At 44.4% G+C, this 20,966-nt stretch overlaps 1 protein-coding gene across 3 annotated transcripts in view; it reads left to right on the forward strand.

The window, feature by feature from the left end:
* LOC124619870 (fatty acid 2-hydroxylase) overlaps positions 1 to 20,966 on the forward strand; it is a 504,251-nt gene that overhangs the window by 243,013 nt on the left and 240,272 nt on the right. The window contains exon 1 of one of the 3 annotated variants that reach the window (XM_047146491.1): positions 13,638 to 13,737. The exons of the other annotated variants lie outside the window; for them this stretch is intronic. The gene's annotated coding sequence lies outside the window, so the exon portion shown is untranslated. Of the gene's footprint in view, positions 1 to 13,637; positions 13,738 to 20,966 lie in introns of those variants that run through there. 3 annotated transcript variants of the gene reach the window in all.

A 20,966-nucleotide genomic window follows, 5' to 3' on the forward strand; every position in this document is an offset into this window, starting at 1 on the left:
AAAATAATGCAACAATAGCAACTTGGAATGTAAGATCATTATACCAACCAGGCAAAGTGAATAATGTTATACAAGAAATGAAACGCCTAAAAATTAACATTTTGGGTGTAAGTGAAACAAGATGGCCTGACTCAGGAGAAATGACCATTGACAACATGAAAGTATATTACTCGGGAAATTCTGATAGCCAGCACAGGAATGGGGTAGGAATAATTTTAGATGAGTATGCTAGTAAATCTGTCAAAAGCATTTTACCAATCTCAGATAGAGTAATCAGTCTACATTTACAAACGAAACAAACAAATATTAATTTAATCCAAATCTATGCTCCAACAGCCGACAAAGACCAAGAAGAAATAGGAAAATTTTATGAAGAATTAACACAAGCAATAGGAACCTCAAAAAGCAGAGACATTATTATCATCATGGGAGATTTTAATGCCAAAATAGGTGAAGGAAGTGAAGGTGATCTTATTGGACCTTTTGGTTTAGGAACAAGAAATGAAAGAGGAGATTTGCTGTCACAATTTTGCCAGGAAAACAATCTGTCTATTACAAACACATTTTTTAAACTCCCTAAACGAAGACTTTATACTTGGAAATCACCAAGAGACTGTAATGAAGAAGTTTGCAGAAATCAAATTGATTTCATACTTATAAACAAGAGGTACAAAAATTCTATTCATGGTGTGAAAACATATCCAGGAGCTGATATATTTTCTGATCATAACCTTTTAGTAGCAAAGTTCCATGTGAAACTGAAAGCCATACAAAAGAAACAAAAGAAGGACTATATAAATACAACTATTCTAAGAGACCCCTTGACTAAACAAAAGACTTCTGAAGAGATTAATAAGGAATTAGTTAGGATAAAGAATAATCAAACAGAAAACATTGATGGCAAATGGGAACTTATAAAAGACACATTAAATAATGCATGTAAAAACACAATGGCGACCAAACACGACAACATGAAAAAGAAGTGGATGACAGAGAAGATATTACAATTGATGGAACAAAGAAGAATACTTAAAAATAGAGATGAAAGTGAGTATAAAAGATTACATGCAGAAATACGAAAAGAAACACGGCGAGCAAAAGAAGAATGGTACAAGGAACAATGCTCTGAAATTGAGAGCTATGAAACAAGACATGATAGTTTCAACTTACACAAAAAAGTTAAAGATTTAGCTGGACTTAATAAAAAGAAAAGTACAAGTTTATTGTTAGATAAAAATGACAAAATAATTCCTGATGTTAAAGGTAAACTGGACAGGTGGACAGAATATGTCAAAGAACTATTTGAAGATACAAGAAAAGATCAAAAATTTTATGATAACATGATCGGAGAACGAGGACCAAGCATATCGAAAGAAGAAATATTACATGTTATCAACAAATCAAAGACAGGAAAAGCCCCTGGACCCGATAAGATACCAAATGACATCCTGAAACTCATAGGAATAGACCATATAGATATATTTGTACAATTGTTTAATGATATTTATAATTCGGGAATTATTCCTAGGGATTGGTTGACATCTACCTTTGTTACATTACCCAAAAAGGCTAATGCCAAAACTTGTAATGATCACCGTACAATAAGCTTAATGAGTCACACCTTAAAGATATTTCTAAAAGTTATACACCAACGAATATACAAAAAAGTAGAAGAAGGTATAAGTGAAACACAACTCGGTTTTAGAAGTTCCCTCGGTACAAGAGAAGCATTGTTTGCTTTTAACATATTAGCGCAACGATGTATGGAGGTTAACCAGCCACTATATGTGTGCTTCCTGGATTATAATAAAGCATTTGACAAAGTTCGTCATGATCATCTCATAGAATTGTTAGAAAAGAAAACACTTGATAAGAAAGACATCCGCATTATATATAACCTCTACTACAATCAAACCGCAACCGTGAAGGTAGAAAATGAGTTATCGAATGATATAGAAATAAAGAGGGGTGTGAGACAAGGTTGCGTTCTCTCACCCTTATTGTTTAATATGTATTCAGAAGACATAATCCAGGCAGCTCTATCAGATGAAATAGCTGGCATTAAAGTGAATGGGCTAAACATTAACAATGTTAGGTTTGCTGATGACACTGCACTACTAGCTGGAAACCTCAAAGATCTACAATTACTTCTTGACAAAGTCGCAGAAAAAAGTGAAGAATTTGGCTTGACTCTTAACGTAAGCAAGACTAAGTTCATGGTGATATCTAAAACACATCAACAAGAAAATCTTACAATCAATAGGGAAAGAGTCGATCAAGTACGTAAATTTAAATATCTCGGAACAATTGTAAATGAGGAGATTGAAAGCTCAGAAGAAATTAAATCGAGAATAGGACAGGCCAGAAGTATCTTTAATAAGATGAAAAATGCATTCTGTTCGAGAGACATTTGTTTAAACACAAAAATGAGGTTGCTAAGATGCTATGTATTCTCAAAATTATTATACGGAATGGAAGCGTGGACATTGAAAAAGAAGGACATGAACAGTTTAGAAGCTTTTGAAATGTGGGCATATAGAAGAATACTTAGAATTAGTTGGGTGTCGAGGATTACTAATCAAGATGTCCTAAGAAGAATGGGAAAGGAAAAAGAATTAATTAAAATTATTAAAGTAAGGAAGCTACAATATTTAGGCCATATTATTAGGGGAGTAAATTACAAAATATTGCAAATAATACTAGAAGGGAAAACTTGTGGGAAGAGAACGAGGGGTAGAAGACGGACATCCTGGATTGACAATTTAAAAAATTGGTACAACTGTTCAACGTCAGAACTCCTTAGATCAGCCAAATCAAGATCAGAAATTGCCATGATGACAGCCAACCTTCTTAGAGGAGACGGCACATGAAGAAGAAGTTCAAAGTGTCGTCAATGCGAACAAGAGGTGACCGATACGTGTAACCAATGGCACCCCATACCACCACGCCGGGTGATACGCCAGCATGGCGATGACGAATACACCCTTCCAATGTGCGTTCACCGCGATGTCGCCAACACGGATGCGATCATCATGATGCTGTAAACAGAACCTGGATTCATCGGAAAAAATAACGTTTTGCCGTTCGCGCACCCAGGTTCGTCGTTGAGTACACCATCGCAGGCGTTCCTGTCTGTGATGCAGCGTCAAGGGTAACCGCACCCATGTTCTCCAAGCTGATAGTCCATGCTGCTGCAAACGTCGTCGAACTGTTCGTGCAGATGGTTTTTGGGTTTTTGTCTTGCAAACGTCCTCATCTGTTGACTCAGGGATCGAGACGTGGCTGCACGATCTGTTACAGCCATGCGGATAAGATGCCTGTCATCTCGACTGCTAGTGATACGAGACCGTTGGGATCCAGCTCGGTGTTCCGTATTACCCTCCTGAACCCACCGAATCCATATTCTGCTAACAGTCATTGGATCTCGACTAACGAGAGCACCAATGTCGCGATACGATAAACCGCAATCGCGATAGGCCACAATCCGACCTTTATCAAAGTCGGAAACGTGTAACTGTGTCCTTACCCCGTACTCGAATAGAGTAGAATTAAGAGTCGGTGATAGCGGTATGAAGTACGCTCCGTCATGCAATATACACTGGCTTGCAGGCTATACTTGTTGGTTTACACTGGTGAGCCAGAAATAGTGTTGCGCTTTGCCAATACTATTGCTCGGTATCCAAAGATTAATGGTTCAAATGGGACTTAACATCTGAGGTCATCAGTCCCCCTAGAACTTAGATCTACTTAAACCTAACTCACCTAAGGACATCACACACATCCATTCCCGAGACAGGATTCGAACCTGCGACCGTAGCGGACGCACGGTTCGAGACTGAAGCGCCTAGAACCGCTCGGCCACAAGGCCAGGCGATTTTTCTTTGTTTCTTTGTCTGCTTGTTTTGCACATAATTAGAGCCATACATCTTTCATCTTTAGTCCATTGTGTATTTTATATCCATGCAAAATATGAATTGCATTTTAATAAGCAATAAAAATTAATGAATCGCTTATCTCCTACGCTATAATGTAACCAAAGCAATTATTTTGATGCAAGTACAGTTTACATGCATAAACATAAAAGACTTTTGGAGTTATTAACATTAGAAGACAGTCCTAGGTTGCACAACGTTCTTGCTTTTGAGTGAATAAAGAGCATTGTGCAATATAGGACTGTCCTTTAATATTAATCACAATAAAATGTTGCTGCACCACCGTGACACAACGGATTAGAATGAGTTTGATATAATTATTGTTGTTATTTTGTACTCACTAGAACGGTCTTCTTCATGATCAAAGGCAAGAGTTTCTTGCTGTTGCTGAGAAGTGCAAAATTTGTTTGTGAATGACAGAAGCGTGTTTTCTGTATCTCGAAGAAGCATTGAAGCGGTGTTTGATATGTTTGTGTGTGTGTGTGTGTGTGTGTGTGTGTGTGTGTGTGTGTGTGTGTGTGTGTGTGTGTGTGGTTTTTTTTTTTTTAGATTTTGCATTTTTTTTAGTAATTTGCTTTCGCTAGCGCTATGTGATAAATCTATATTAGAATTCCATTTCTGCTGTAAATACTGTCTATTTTTAAGAAACAGTTCGTAGGATAACTACATAGTACAAAAATGTTCCGGAGATTAGGTGGCCCTTTATAGATCCCCAATCACTTTCTACACGGTCACCGCCTCCAGCTGATAGACCAATTTAGTAAATACAGAAATAAAGCGATCCAAACAACGTAACGCCCATTAGGTATGCAACACACCTAATGTTGAGGTAACGCGGTTACGATCTTAACTGACCTACGCTAACTGGAAAGCTACCGTAGTCTACGCTTACTTATGACAGAGTGCGGTAGCCTACGGTAGCTCTACAACTCTAGCGAGAACATTTTGAGCACTGAATGCCGCCCATGGGTCTGTGGCCACGTGATGCGGCAACGAAAGTACCGGGTGATCAAAAAGTCAGTATAAATTTGAAAACTGAATAAATCACGGAATAATGTAGATTGAGAGGCATTGTCAAAGCTTCACCCTCCATTGCCGGTGGTGAACTGGAGGCGAGCTCGCGGCCGCAGACTATATGTACCTGGCGCGCCAACGTCCGAGGGCTTCTCCGCGGTCATTTCCGGTGCAGTTCTCCTCTTGCTACCTGCGACGGTCGTTCGCTGCAGTACGGGCAGCCAGGATCAGTGTAACACTCGGCGAAGTAAGGAACCAGAAAAAGAAATGTCGGGTACGGCCTTTCTGCCATACATTCCCAGAGTGACGGACATAATCAGCCGTATATTGCGCAAACACGGCGTAAAGACGATTTTCAAACCGACAAGGGAGATCAAAGAGTGTCTTAGATCGGCGAAGGAGAAAAAAGACCCACTTGCAATGTCGGGAATATACCGTATACCATGCACATGCGGAAAAGTTTATGTCGGAATGAGTGGACGATCAATCAACACCAGAATCAAAGAGCATAAGCGACATTGCAGGTTGGGGCAGGTGGAGAAATCGGCCGTGGCAGAGCATGCACTGAATGAGACCGACCACGTAATAAAAGTCGCCGTCACGGAAGTTCTGGCTGTAGAGAAGCACTATCACACGCGCTTGTTCAGAGAAGCTGTAGAAATCCAAAAACACGCGCACAGTTTCAACAAGAAAGAGGAAAGCCTTAAGGTAAACGGATCCTGGCTGCCCGTACTGCAGCGAACGACCGTCGCAGGTAGCAAGAGGAGAACCGCACCGGAAATGACCGCGGAGAAGCCCTCGGACGTTGGCGCGCCAGGTACATGTAGTCTGCGGCCGCGAGCTCGCCTCCAGTTCACCACCGGCAATGGAGGGTGAAGCTTTGACAATGCCAGCCACACGTGCAGGCGAAAAGTCAGAAAAATCATTAGATGAACGTCGGCCGAAGAACCCGAGACAGAAGCCAATAGGCAGTTTGTCAACAAGTGGCCACGAAAGCCTTAACAATTTTGTAGAATAGCAATAATTAGCATAACAATATAAGACAAAGCAAAGATGATGTTCTTTAAAGGAAATGCTCAATATATCCACCACCATTCCTCAACAATAGCTGTAGTCGAGGAATAATGTTGTGAAGAGCACTTTAAAGCATGTCCGGAGTTATGGTGAGGCACTGGCGTCGGATGTTACCTTTCAGCATCCCTAGAGATGTCAGTTGATCACGATACACTTGCGACTTCAGGTAACCACAAAGCCAATAATCGCATGGGCTGAGGTCTGGGGACCTGGGAGGCCAAGCATGACGAAAGTCGCGGCTGAGCACACGTTCATCACCAAACGACGCTCGCAAGAGATCTTTCACGCTTCTAGCAATACTTTGTTTTTTTCCGGTTCTAATAAAACCCCATGTCATTTCAAGCATGTGTGTCAATTTTTACCTCTCTATCTACATTATTCCGTGGTTTATTAAGTTTTCAAATTTATACTGACTTTTTGATCACCTGGTATATTAGCTGAAACGAATGGGAACACATTCTAGCGACAATACCAGCCGCAAATGAAGAAACCCACTGACATACCGACTTTGGCGGAGGGCGGGTTGTTACGGCCCAGTACCTGGAAAAAATCAATGCGGAAACAGCGAAGCTGGTCCACTGTTGGCGTGAAATTATTTGGAACAGATCGTCAATGGAAAGTGGTTGATAGACGGTGAAACGACGATTAGATGCCCTCACGTCATCACAAAAAGTTTAACGCGGGGGCTTGTCCGTTCTATAAAGCAGGATAGGCGGCGGTCAGACCCATGTATTTCGGAGCACCCCGTTCAGCGTTTATTGTTGAACATGGGGCTCTGTAGCTGATGACGGCTGTGTTCTCATGGTGACCCAACGAATTCGTCCGTTACGTTAGCAGTTGGCAGGGAGTTTGGACACTGGAGGAATGGAAACGTTTCGCCTGGTCGGACGCATCACGTTTCTTGTTACACCAGCAGGATGGTCATGTCTGGATGCGCCGTCATCCAGGGCCACGGTTACTCAGTATGGGCACCACACCACAGGTGTAGGCTCGTGGGGGTAGTACTATCCTAGAGGCGACATTCACCTGGGCATCCACGGGACCTGCGATAATATCGAAGGCACCATGACGGCAGAGGACCACCTTCATCCCTTCCCCGACGGCGATGGTATTTTCCAACAGGATAACTGTCCATGTCGCAGGGTCAGAATCTTGCCATAGTGCTTTAAGAAGCGTGATGGCGAGCCCACGTTGATATCTTAGCCTGATGTGCACCCAATGGAACACATGTGGGATGCGTTCGGGTGCCAGCTCCTTGTCCATAAAGTCACTGGCCCACAATTTACGTTAACTGCGTGTCCTGCGCGTAGACTTCCGATGACACATCCTCAGGAAAGCTACCAAGGATTTGGCGAATCCGTGCCATGCAGAATCACTGTTCCATTGGCTTCCAAAGGAATACTGAGACGCCATTAAGCTAGTGGTCCTAATATTTTGGCTCAAAATTGTGGCTGGTAACAATTCAAACAAATAAAGTAGTCGTAGCCTGAAACAGTTAAAAGATGGATAAACTCACCGTGGGGAACTAGTTGACTGGTGACTGGTCGTTTTCGGACTCGTTTATTTTTATTCGTTCACTGTTCATTTGCTGTTAGCTAATCACACCGCCAAACAAAAAAATTAAGAACCCAGAATTCCACGAGGAAAAGAATTAAACTTCATGGGTTCAGACGGTATGGGATGTTATTTCAGTATTCCAGTATTTTTAAAATCTAGTCAAATTGACAACTTGGCAGTATGAGCCCACTTATGAATAAGACTCTGGGCTGGATGCACGCACTGTTTCGGCTGGGAAGGGTGTCTACAGCCGTTGTATGCTCACCTAAGCTGCCCAACAACTGTTGTAATTCATCCCTGAAATTCTTGATTCTGGCTCCGAAACGGAGTTGACATCCTGACTGGATCTACAGTTATTATCAGGGACATGGCTGGGGTTCTTGCTGGCCCTGGCAGTACCTCAAAATAAAGCAGGTAGTTCATAGAGTTACGTGTCATGATTGTTTTTGGGCATTGTCCTATTCAAAAAATGGCGACACGATATCGTCGCACGAGAGGTAACAAATTAGGATCCACGCTGTGCAGGACGTGCAACTGTACCGTCAGAGTTCCCTCACTCACCACCAGTCGTGACCTGAGATCATACACGATGGCTCCCACGTCATGACGCCACGAATAGCACTGTTGCGCCTCTCTATAGCATTCGAAGGACAGGACCTCTCCCCAGGCTGCTGCCATTCTCGCCGACGTTGGTCATCTGGGTAGCACAGGACCGCCATCATCGCCGTACACAATGCTACGCCATTCATCAGCAGTCCATGCTTGGTGATCACGACATCACTCCAAACACAGCCCTTTGTGTTATGGTGCTAATGACAGCCTATGCAACGAACGGTAGTTGCCTAGCTTGGATGGTGCTGATCTCCAACCAGTGGTGCAGAATGACGGGAAAAACCCACTATGGTTCAACAACAAAGTTAGGAAACTACTGCGAAAGCAAAGAGAGCTTCACTGCAAATTTAAACGCAGCCATAACCTCTCAGACAAACAGAAGCTAAACGATGTCAAAGTTAGCGTAAGGAGGGCTATGCGTGAAGCGTTCAGCGAATTCGAAAGTAAAATTCTATGTACCGACTTGACAGAAAATCCTAGGAAGTTCTGGTCTTACGTTAAATTAGTAAGTGGATCGAAACAGCATATCCAGACACTCTGGGATGATAATGACATTGAAACAGAGGATGACACGCGTAAAGCTGAAATACTAAACACCTTTTTCCAAAGCTGTTTCACAGAGGAAGACCGCACTGCGGTTCCTTCTCTAAATCCTCGCACGAACGAAAAAATGGCTGACATCGAAATAAGTGTCCAAGGAACAGAAAAGCAACTGAAATCACTCAACAGAGGAAAGTCCATTGGACGTGACGGGATACCAATTCGATTCTACACAGAGTACGCGAAAGAACTTGGCCCCCTTCTAACAGCCGTGTACCGCAAGTCTCTAGAGGAACGGAAGGTTCCAAATGATTGTAAAAGAGCACAGGTAGTCCCAGATTTCAAGAAGGGTCGTCGAGCAGATACGCAAAACTATAGGCCTATACTATGACATCGATCTGTTGTAGAATTTTAGAACATGTTTTTTGCTCGCGTATCATGTCGTTTCTGGACACCCAGAATCTACTCTGTAGGAATCAACATGGATTCCGGAAACAGCGATCGTGTGAGACCCAACTCGCTTTATTTGTTCATGAGACCCAGAAAATATTAGATACAGGCTCCCAGGTCGATGCCATTTTCCTTGACTTCCGGAAGGCATTCAATACAGTTCCGCACTGTCGCCTGATAAACAAAGTGAGAGCCTACGGAATGTCAGACCAGCTGTGTGGCTGGACTGAAGAGTTTTTAGCAAACAGAACAGACGTTAAAGTAACCTCTGGCGTGCCACAGGGGAGTGTTATGGGACCATTGCTTTTCACAATATATATAAATGACCTAGTAGATAGTGTCGGAAGTTCCATGCGGCTTCTCGCGGATTATGCTGTAGTATACAGAGAAGTTGCAGCATTAGAAAATTGCAGTGAAATGCAGGAAGATCTGCAGCGGATAGGCACTTGGTGCAGGGAGTGGCAACTGACACTTAACATAGACAAATGCAAATGACTCTGAGCACTATGCGACTTAACTTCTGTCACCAGTCACCTAGAACTTAGAACTAATTAAACCTAACTAACCTAAGGACATCACACACATCCATGCCCGAGGAAGGATTCGAACCTGCGACCGAAGCGGTCGCTCGGCTCCAGACTGTAGCGCGTAGAACCGCACGGCCACTCCGGCCGGCAGACAAATGTAATGTATTGCGAATGCATAGAAAGGAGGATCCTTTATTGCATGATTATATGATGGCGGAACAAACACTGGTAGTAGTTACTTCTGTAAAATATCTGGGAGTATGCGTGCGGAACGATTTGAAGTCGAATGATCACATAAAATTAATTGTTGGTAAGGCGGGTGCCAGGTTGAGATTCATTGGGAGAGTCCTTAGAAAATGTAGTCCATCAACAAAGGAGGTGGCTTAGAAAACACTCGTTCGACCTATACAGAGCTATTACAAATGATTGAAGCGATTTCATAAATTCACTGTAGCTCCATTCATTGACATATGGTCACGGCACACTACAGATACGTAGAAAAACTCATAAAGTTTTGTTCGGCTGAAGCCGCACTTCAGGTTTCTGCCGTAAGTGTGACAAAATGGCGACAGGAGCCGAGAAAGCGTATGTCGTGGTTGAAATGCACTCACGTCAGTCAGTCATAACAGTGCAACGACACTACAGGACGAAGTTCAACAAAGATCCACCAACTGCTAACTCCATTCGGCGATGGTATGCGCAGTTTAAAGCTTCTGGATGCCTCTGTAAGGGGAAATCAACGGGTCGGCCTGCAGTGAGCGAAGAAACGGTTGAACGCGTGCGAGCAAGTTTCACGCGTAGCCCGCGGAAAATTGGTTCATACCAGAACTGGAGACCGACAGCGCCGACTTCATCTTTCAACAGGATGGTGCTCCACCGCACTTCCATCATGATGTTCGGCATTTCTTAAACAGGAGATTGGAAAACCGATGTATCGGTCGTGGTGGAGATCATGATCAGCAATTCATGTCTTGGCCTCCACGCTCTCCCGACTTAACCCCATGCGATTTCTTTCTGTGGGGTTATGTAAAAGATTCAGTGTTTAAACCTCCTCTACCAAGAAACGTGCCAGAACTGCGAGCTCGCATCAACGATGCTTTCGAACTCACTGATGGGGACATGCTACGCCGAGTGTGGGAGGAACTTGATTATCGGCTTGATGTCTGCCGAATCACTAAAGGGGCACATATCGAACATTTGTGAATGCCTAAAAAAACTTTTTGAGTTTTTGTATGTGTGTGCAAAGCATTGTGAAAATATCTCAAATAATAAAGTTATTGTACACTCCTGGAAATGGAAAAAAGAACACATTGACACCGGTGTGTCAGACCCACCACACTTGCTCCGGACACTGCGAGAGGGCTGTACAAGCAATGATCACACGCACGGCACAGCGGACACACCAGGAACCGCGGTGTTGGCCGTCGAATGGCGCTAGCTGCGCAGCATTTGTGCACCGCCGCCGTCAGTGTCAGCCAGTTTGCCGTGGCATACGGAGCTCCATCGCAGTCTTTAACACTGGTAGCATGCCGCGACAGCGTGGACGTGAACCGTATGTGCAGTTGACGGACTTTGAGCGAGGGCGTATAGTGGGCATGCGGGAGGCCGGGTGGACGTACCGCCGAATTGCTCAACACGTGGGGCGTGAGGTCTCCACAGTACATCGATGTTGTCGCCAGTGGTCGGCGGAAGGTGCACGTGCCCGTCGACCTGGGACCGGACCGCAGCGACGCACGGATGCACGCCAAGACCGTAGGATCCTACGCAGTGCCGTAGGGGACCGCACCGCCACTTCCCAGCAAATTAGGGACGCTGTTGCTCCTGGGGTATCGGCGAGGACCACTCGCAACCGTCTCCATGAAGCTGGGCTACGGTCCCGCACATCGTTAGGCCGTCTTCCGCTCACGCCCCAACATCGTGCAGCCCGCCTCCAGTGGTGTCGCGACAGGCGTGAATGGAGGGACGAATGGAGACGTGTCGTCTTCAGCGATGAGAGTCGCTTCTGCCTTGGTGCCAATGATGGTCGTATGCGTGTTTGGCGCCGTGCAGGTGAGCGCCACAATCAGGACTGCATACGACCGAGGCACACAGGGCCAACACCCGGCATCATGGTGTGGGGAGCGATCTCCTACACTGGCCGTACGCCACTGGTGATCGTCGAGGGGACACTGAATAGTGCACGGTACATCCAAACCGTCATCGAACCCATCGTTCTACCATTCCTAGACCGGCAAGGGAACTTGCTGTTCCAACAGGACAATGCACGTCCGCATGTATCCCGTGCCACCCAACGTGCTCTAGAAGGTGTAAGTCAACTACCCTGGCCAGCAAGATCTCCGGATCTGTCCCCCATTGAGCATGTTTGGGACTGGATGAAGCGTCGTCTCACGCGGTCTGCACGTCCAGCACGAACGCTGGTCCAACTGAGGCGCCAGGTGGAAATGGCATGGCAAGCCGTTCCACAGGACTACATCCAGCATCTCTACGATCGTCTCCATGGGAGAATAGCAGCCTGCATTGCTGCGAAAGGTGGATATACACTGTACTAGTGCCGACATTGTGCATGCTCTGTTGCCTGTGTCTATGTGCCTGTGGTTCTGTCAGTGTGATCATGTGATGTATCTGACCCCAGGAATGTGTCAATAAAGTTTCCACTTCCTGGGACAATGAATTCACGGTGTTCTTATTTCAATTTCCAGGAGTGTAGATCTGTGAAATCGCTTCAATCATTTGTAATAACCCTGTACTTGAGTATTGCTCATCAGTGTGGGATCCGTACCAGGTCGGGTTGACAAAGTAGATAGAGAAGATCCAAAGAAGAGCGGCGCGTTTCGTCACAGGGCTATTTGGTAAGAGTGATAGCGTTACGGAGATGTTTAGCAAATTCAAGTGGCAGACTCTGCAAGAGAGGCGCTCTGGATCGCGGTGTAGCTTGCTGTCCAGGTTTCGAGAGGGTGCGTTTCTGGATGAGGTATCGAACTTATTGCTTTCTCCTACTTATACCTCCCGAGGAGATCACGAATGTAAAATTAGAGAGATTCGAGCGCGCACGGAGGCTTTACGGCAGTCGTTCTTCCCGCGAACCATACGTGACTGGAACAGGAAATGGAGGTAATGACAGTGGCACGTAAAGTGCCCTCCGCCACACACCGTTGGGTGGCTTTCGGAGTATAAATGTAGTTGTAGATGTAGATGTAGAATGTTGGAAGCAATTCATCACTTGTTCTTGGATGGTAGGCACAGATGTGAATGGGTTACGATGTGGCTGGTGCACAACACGGGGATCCTCCCTTGTGGTGGTCACATATGGTCGGTGAGACGCTTCACGACGTGTGTGCTTGCCCTCACATTCAGTTGTATTCCTACATCGGGCCACTGTAATATTGAAATGTCCCGCAAATCTGGATAGTGCGCGAATCGGTCAGGTGCCGAGATAGACCCATGATGAAGCCCTTTCAAACTCTGTCACGCGCTGATAATGGTGTCTCACACGAGGCATCGGCATGTCCTTCACAGTGATCCTCAATATCTGAGGCTGTTCATGTCCCTAATACAGCCCACCAAACCTGATAGCTACGCTAAACATGGAAAACAGCAATGCGCTCCAGTAGCCGTTCTATCTGGGACTGTAATCATTTACAAACAGCCCGATGGTGCGTAGTTGTGAAGCGTGTCGTTTGCCACGGTTCCTGTTTTCCCTTAGTTTATTTCTGTTTGAGGTTTCCGCTCTTTCCTAGAGGCCGTTGCGGAGCCTCCGCGAGCTCGCTGCTAGCGCGTCCGCTGCGAGGTGGTGGTCAGCCGTGCGGAGGGCGGAGGCAGTTGAGACGAGTGCTTGGCCCTGCACGACCGTTCTGGAGCGGGACGCTAGGTGCTTCTATGCTAAGAGTGGTTGGGCCCAAAAACCCGGGGCGTGAGGACACAAGAGGCCGTAATTCTGTGGACAACGTTTGGTTTCCGTTCATAGGCTGGGGAAGCTATGAAGTCCGTCTGCGGCTGCCAATAACCTCCAGGAGGTGGTGTCGTCACTGAAAGTAAGATTTTTCATCTAGTTATTGCAACGGTCCTCGTCTGGCGGGGACAATCTCCCGGTGCTGTGGGAGCTATTTATAACTGTGTGGCAACGTTTCTCTGCTTTGAGTCTGTGATCGGAAATTGCTTTGCGTGTGTGTTACTGGCCCCTTGCATGATTGTGTATTTGAACGCTATGCTGACTTACTTAAGGCGCGTGTCGTAAAAAAAATAAAAAAATAAAAATTTCTGGCTGTGGACCATCTGCAGGCCGTTGGTCATTGTGTGGATAAGCACGTTGTAAAATGTAAATAACCTTGTACTGTCTGGCGGAGAGGTAGAGTGAACTGTGGCCAGTTAATTTTATGGATGTCTGAATTGCAAGATTATGTTAATGTTCGCTAATATCTGTTGTGTTTTAGTACGTAGGCATATTTAAATTTAGTCATTGTTATTGTGTATATATTCTTGTGTTAAGGAGTTTAGTTCAAATGGTTCAAATGGCTCTGAGCACTAAGGGACTTAACTGCTGAGGTCATCAGTCCCCTAGAACTTATAACTACTTAAACCTAACTAACCTAAGGACATCACACACATCCATGCCCGAGGCAGGACTCGAACCTGCGACCGTAGCGGTCGAGCTGTTCCAGACTGTAGCGCCTAGAACCGCATGGCCACTCCGAAGGAGTTTATTCCCCGTGGCATATAAGTGCTCTATTTAGTTATAATTGAGGTAGTGCTAGAGTTTCTATTTGGTAATCCGCCTAGCCACGACTGATGTTGGTTGCTCGGTCTCTCTGAAATGTTGGGTCTATTGAGTAGAGACCGTTGTTGACTTGCTCTCCTCAGCTCCGAATCCCTGTATTGATACTACGGTGATAATTCTGCCGGAATCTCATTTGCAGAAGTTATCAGTTCTTGTGAGCACAAATAAAGCTACCTATGCCTCTGTTATTTTCGTCCGCTGGCCAGCAAGCTTTGGTCAATGATGAAAAATCGCCAACTGGTATTCGTCCAACCTACTGGCTCGTGTTAGACGAGTTCCCTTTCCAGTTCGGGTAAATGTTTCCTCCTTCTGGTGAAGCCGTCATGCTTCCCGAGCCCTGCTTGGGTAATAGTTGCCCGAGCGTCTATTGCCGCTCAATGTTCCAGGAGAATGAAATAGGGGGTTAATTATCTACTCCACCGTTATGCCCAAGAATGGCGATTGAGAGTAGTTCTGGATAACCTAAGTATTGTACATTATTAAGATAATTCTAGGTTTCGAGAAATTGCTGTTTGGTAAAATTTAGCCTTCTCTGTCTGTAATCCGGCGTATTCCACGATCCAACATTGTTATAGAACTGAAAGATTTGATTTTGATACATTTGCGAAGACGTGACTTCATTATTTGCTATTGATGTTAGTTGCTTTAAATGAATCTTCTTTAATCTGTGGTTATATTTCTTAATGAATGATCGTCCTTAACGGTGTAACATTTAATGTACTTCTGATTGTTCCCTATGTCACCTACTGACTTCATTCAGAGACTGAAAAGGTGATACTTGCTCAAGTTTATGGAACTTTATTAACCGTTGTTCTTTATCGTTTATGGTCTTAAATATATGTTTGTTAAAAAGGAATAATCATAAATTCCTATTGTTTATTAAGTAATTCTTAAGTTGTGTAGCAACTCTTACGAGTGCAAACATTCTCTCATTGTTACACTTGCTTGTTCTGTGGTTTGCGCTGAAGGGTGTGACAATAAATGCAAATTCTAAAGTGAAGCGTTGGGGCGAATTAATCCTTTCCCTTATCATTACCTTTAAGATGTCCGCGGCTCGTGCTCTTGCGGTAGCGTTCTCGCTTCCCGCGCACGGCGTCCCGGGTTCGATTCCCGGCGGTGTCAGGGTGTTGTGTGTCTTTCATCATCATTTCATCCTCACTCGCAAGTCGCCGTAGTGGCATTAAAGAACAAGGCCACAAATGCCACATGCTCATTTACCTTTAAGATAACTGATTGTTTGTCGCTTGTTAGCTGGCCGCGGTGGTCTAGCGGTTCTAGGCGCGCAGTCCGGAACCGCGCGACTGCTACGGTCGCAGGATCGAATCCTGCCTCGGGCATGGATGTGTGTGATGTCCTTAGGTTAGTTAGGTTTAAGTAGTTCTAAGTTCTAGGGGACTGATGACCACAGTAGTTAAGTCCCATAGTGCTCAGAGCCATTTGAACCATTTTGTCGCTTTTTGTTGAAATTGGTTGGGAGAATAGTTTATTGATTGACCCCTAGAAAGTATATATCAACTTGTTACATTGACATAGAGCGTGTCTTCTAGATTCTTCACTTTCTTTGTCAGGCTATGTACTTAATACTGTATGTCTATATCGAATTTTAATTTATTTTCATATGACCAATAATTAAAAATAAAAAGACGCTATTTTTGTTAAAAATACTTCGTCAATATTTTTAACTAACATTTCTGTTTGTTGATGTATATGGAATTTAAATAAAATTAGATACAGAAGTGGTTCCTAGCGAGAGTGTAACGAGCGACTTCACTGCTGTACACTGATCAGCCAGAACATTACGATCAGCCATCTAATATGCGGTAAGTCAACCTTTGGCACGGCTAACAGCGGCGACACGTCGTGGGATGAAAGCAATGAGGCCTTGGTAGCTGGCTGGAGGGAGATGCTACCACACCTGCCCACAAAAGCGACCTTGATCCCCGTAAATTCGGAGGAGGAAGGCAATGAACTCTGAGACATCCCAGATGCTCTTCTATCACATCCCAGATGCGTTAGATCGAGTACAGATCTGGCGAGGCTGTGCTGGGGGGGGGGGGGGGGGGGAGGGGGCAGGACATCAATTCGAAGGCGCCACTGCGTTCCTCGAACCACTCCGTTACACTCCTCGCCTTGTGACATGCCGCATTATCTTGTTGAAAAATTCCACTGCCGTCGGGAAACATGATCGTCATGGATGGGTTTACGTGCTTTACAACCAGTGTACGATATTCCTTGCCCGCCATGGTGCATTTGCACGAGCTCCACTTGACCATGGATGCCCACTGAATGTTCCTCAGAGCATAATGGAGCCGCCGCCAGCTTGTCTCCGTTTCATAGTACAGGTATCAAGGAGCTGTCCGATCGTCATAGCGAACAAGGTATCAGGATTCATCAGACCATGCAACGCTCCGCCACTGCATCAACGTCCAGAGCTAATGGTCACGTGCCATTTCAGTCGTAGTTGCCAATGTTGTGGTGTTAATATTGTCACCTGCATGGGTAGTAGGCTGCGGAGACCCATCATTAGGAGCGTTCGGTGCACTGTGTGTTCAGACACACTTGTACTCTGCCCAGCATTAAAGTCTGATGTTAGTTCCTCTACAGTTCGCCGCCTGTCCTGTTTTACCAGTCTGCCCAGCCTACGACGTCCGTCATCTGTAATGAGGGGTGGCCGTCCAACCGCAAGACGTCTGGACGAGGCTTCACTCTGGTTTCACCGTAAGTTGAAGACGCTCACCACAGCACTCCTGGAACATCCAACAAAATGTTGAAATAATTTACGGATTTGCTACCGGGTGACGTCGTCGACCACCGCCGAAATTTCGGCAGGAGCACACCCTACCATTCTCAAGGCACAACTGCAAGGAGGAAGCAATGTGCAAGGGAATTTAATACCTCGGTTCACAGAGGAGAAACAAGGAAGATGCAACACACAGAACAAGTAACCGCAAAGTCAACACACAACCAAAGATAACCAACATCAGAAATATCGATAGTGACTATTAATCAACAGGTGAGGTAGCACTAGTTCTGTCCCTCTGCTTTTTGATGAGAGACAGAGCCGGATTTCAAGCAGCATTTAGACAAAATCCACCATCTCTGTGTATAAGGTTGCTTGATAGTTTGATTTCAACAGCTTCCTTAAGGGGGGTAGGACGTCAAACGGGCCTACTTGGAGCAGGAGAGTCACCACAGGACATTTCAATTTCTACTGTATATACTTTGACAAATAAATTCGTAAAACTTTTTCACCATGATCAGGAAGGATTGAGGACTCACACTCATCGCAGTGGAAGTTCAAAAACGTAGCAAAATACCTTTTTTTACATGTGAAATTTCATCATTTTTTCACTTATTACTGTTTGCATTTGTTGCTATAGGTAGACTTTTCTTCGTAAATAAGATAGATTCTTCGATGAATTTTTCATAGCATACAAACAGTTGTTACAGGTGAATGAAACTCTAGAATTTTCCAAATCTATTAAAAAACTGTGGAAAAAATTAAGATAATTAACTATAAAACTTGAATTTTTTCTAAACATGAAGTTTAAAATGTAACAGTTCATTCATTTTTTCATAAATTAAATAACTTCTAGAGTTTCATACACCTGTAACTATGGTTTGTATGCTGTGCAAAACTCATCGAAGAATCTCTCTTACTTAGGAAGAAAAGTGTACCTATAGCAACAAATGCAGCCAGTAGTAAGTGAAAAAATGATGAAAGTTCACATGCAAAAAAAAGTGTTTTGTTACGGTTTTGAGCTTCCGCTGCTATGAGCATGAATCCTGAATCCTTCCTGGTCATGCTGTTAAAGTTTTATGAATTTATTTGTAAAAATATAGACATTGGAAATTAAAATGTCGTATGGTGCCTCTCCTGATTCAAGTCGGCCCGTTTGACGTCCTACCCCCCTTAATGACACTATCCCAATAGCTGGACGTGCAAGCCAGAATCTCCGCGTTGTTGTATTCCATAGGATGACCGGTGTCAAGGCAATGTTCTGCAATAGCGGATCTGCTCGGCTGTTGTAAGCTTGTGTGACGCTTATGTTCAATACACCGGTCTTCCACAGTCCTGATTGTCTGACCAATATATGACATGCCACAACTGCAAGTAATACGATAGACACCAGCCTTACCCAAACCAAGACCATCTTTTACGGACGCCAACAGGGCCTTAATCTTAGAAGGTGGTCGAAAAAAATACGGCCAATCCTGTTGGAAATGCTTCCTGCGTAAGGCAAAAAGGCCGTAGATTTAGGTGCCACTTCGTTGCTATCGTCAATCACAGAAGGCTGATAGCGCAACGCAGGTTTGATCTGCCTCTCACTATAACCATTCTGACGAAAGGTGACTTCGAGATGTGATAGCTCAGCTGCAAAACTTTCAGGGTCTGAGATAACGTGGGCCCTGTGAACCAAGGTACGAAGTACTCCTTCACGCTGAGCTGGATGGTGACAACTACCAGCTCGCAGATACAAGTCAGTGTGACTAGGCTTCCTATAAACAGAATGTCATAACGTACCATCAGTCTTCCTTCTGGCCAACACATCAAGGAAGGGAAGGCATCCATTCTTTTCCACCTCCATAGTGAACTGAATATTAGGGAGGATTGAGTTCAGGTGTTCCAAAAACCAGTTTAAATTCTCACTACCATGAGGCCAAACAAGAAAAGTATCGTCTACATATCTGAAAAAACATGCAGGTTCAAATGTTCAAATGGCTCTGAGCACTACGGGACTTAACATCTTAGGTCATCAGTCCCCTAGAATTTAGAACTACTTAAACCTAACTAACCTAAGGACATCACACACATCCATGCCCGAGGCAGGATTCGAACCTGCGACCGTAGCAGTCCCGCGGTTCCAGACTGTAGCGCCTAGAACCGCTCGGCCACTCCGGCCGGCTATCGATAGCAGGTTGGAGATCATAATGCTCTTGCTGATCAGTGTACTTCACTATACGCTTAATGACCAGCGGCTGTCCTCATCAGCGAGAACTGTTTTGTACTTAACATAGATTAGAAATTCCAATCTTCAACGTCTGTTTATCGAGTTTTTTTGCGAACTGCGTAGTATTGCTTTAGCAAATTGAAACCTGGTCATTGATCTTCCAATCCTATAAGTGAAGAACATGGAAGACAATCAGTATGTAAAGAGCCCTTTTATGCGAATGTCGTATATACGACAAACTCAAGTGTAATCAGAACTTTTCTAAATTTGAAGTAACGGTGTTTGTAACTTAGGCGACCGAAACATTATGGACTTTTTGTTGTCCGACTGCCCATTACTATCTTCATAAATTACCAGCCACGCCTCAGAACCTGAAAAGTGAAAATAATACAGCAAACTGTTTTGATAAATTGCATTTAACTATATTATAATTTTTTTGTTTGGAACTCGTAGAGAATATTTGTACACAAACATAAACAGTGCCATTGATAAACATTATTTCTGAAATCTGAGGTAAAAACTGTGGGCACTGTTTTTAAAAATGTGCACTACTGTATAAAAAGACGATTATAGTTAATTTTAAGATATAATTATAACAAAGCTGTACAATACCGGTGGTGTACCTCGAATGGTGTACGCAAATAAGAGAAATATTCGAAAAGTAAGGTCCGATCGGGCGCAAAATGGAAACCACAATGAAAATCCCATGAAGCTTTGCACAGATGTATTGGGCAGTGTCTCTAGTATGCCAGTCGATGGCGTCATGTCCACTTCTCAGTTCTCAATGCACAGTGAGCACCTAAAGATGCCTAGATAAATAGTGTCTCTCGCTAAGTATGAGGGCCTGTGAGAGACTTCGCATGATGTCATGCAGGCCACATAACAAAACTGTCATACGTTTTCTACTCCATGACAGTTCTGGGCCAGAATCCGCAGGAACAGTGAAGATGCTCCCGCAGCGTTCTTTACAGGAAGGCTGCATTTTGACGACGTTTACTCATGTCAGATAGTCTTATATTCTGACAGAATCTAACTTTTGCAGAGTTACTTGAAAATGGCCCTAAGGCCGAAATTGCAATCGTAATAACAAATATTTCATACAGTCAACGAAGAGTATGATGTCTTTGAAGAAATATCATATGAATGTGAATCTCAACCATGAGAAGTTTACATGAAGTGTTTGATCACCCAAAATATAGCCCATAATTGGCTCCCCCTGAGTCTCATCTCTGCTCATATGAATCGCTGGCCATGAAGACAACATTTTGGCACTACCAACGAACTGTAGACCCGCATAAAGAATTGGCGGAAAGCACAGGCGGCTGCCTTCAATGACGAGGGCATTGGAAAGTTAGTACAACGCTACGACACATGTCTAAGTCGGAGTGACGACTACGTACAGAAATAGCTATAAGCGGTGGTGGCGAGAACTGACACCATGAATCCTGCAGGGGCGTCCACAAATCCGTAAGAGTACGACGGGGTGGAGATACCTACTGAACAGCAGGTTGCAAGGCATCCCAGATATGCCCAA

Source organism: Schistocerca americana, chromosome 6 (genome assembly GCF_021461395.2).
Source record: "Schistocerca americana isolate TAMUIC-IGC-003095 chromosome 6, iqSchAmer2.1, whole genome shotgun sequence".
Taxonomy (NCBI): Eukaryota; Metazoa; Arthropoda; class Insecta; order Orthoptera; family Acrididae; genus Schistocerca; species Schistocerca americana.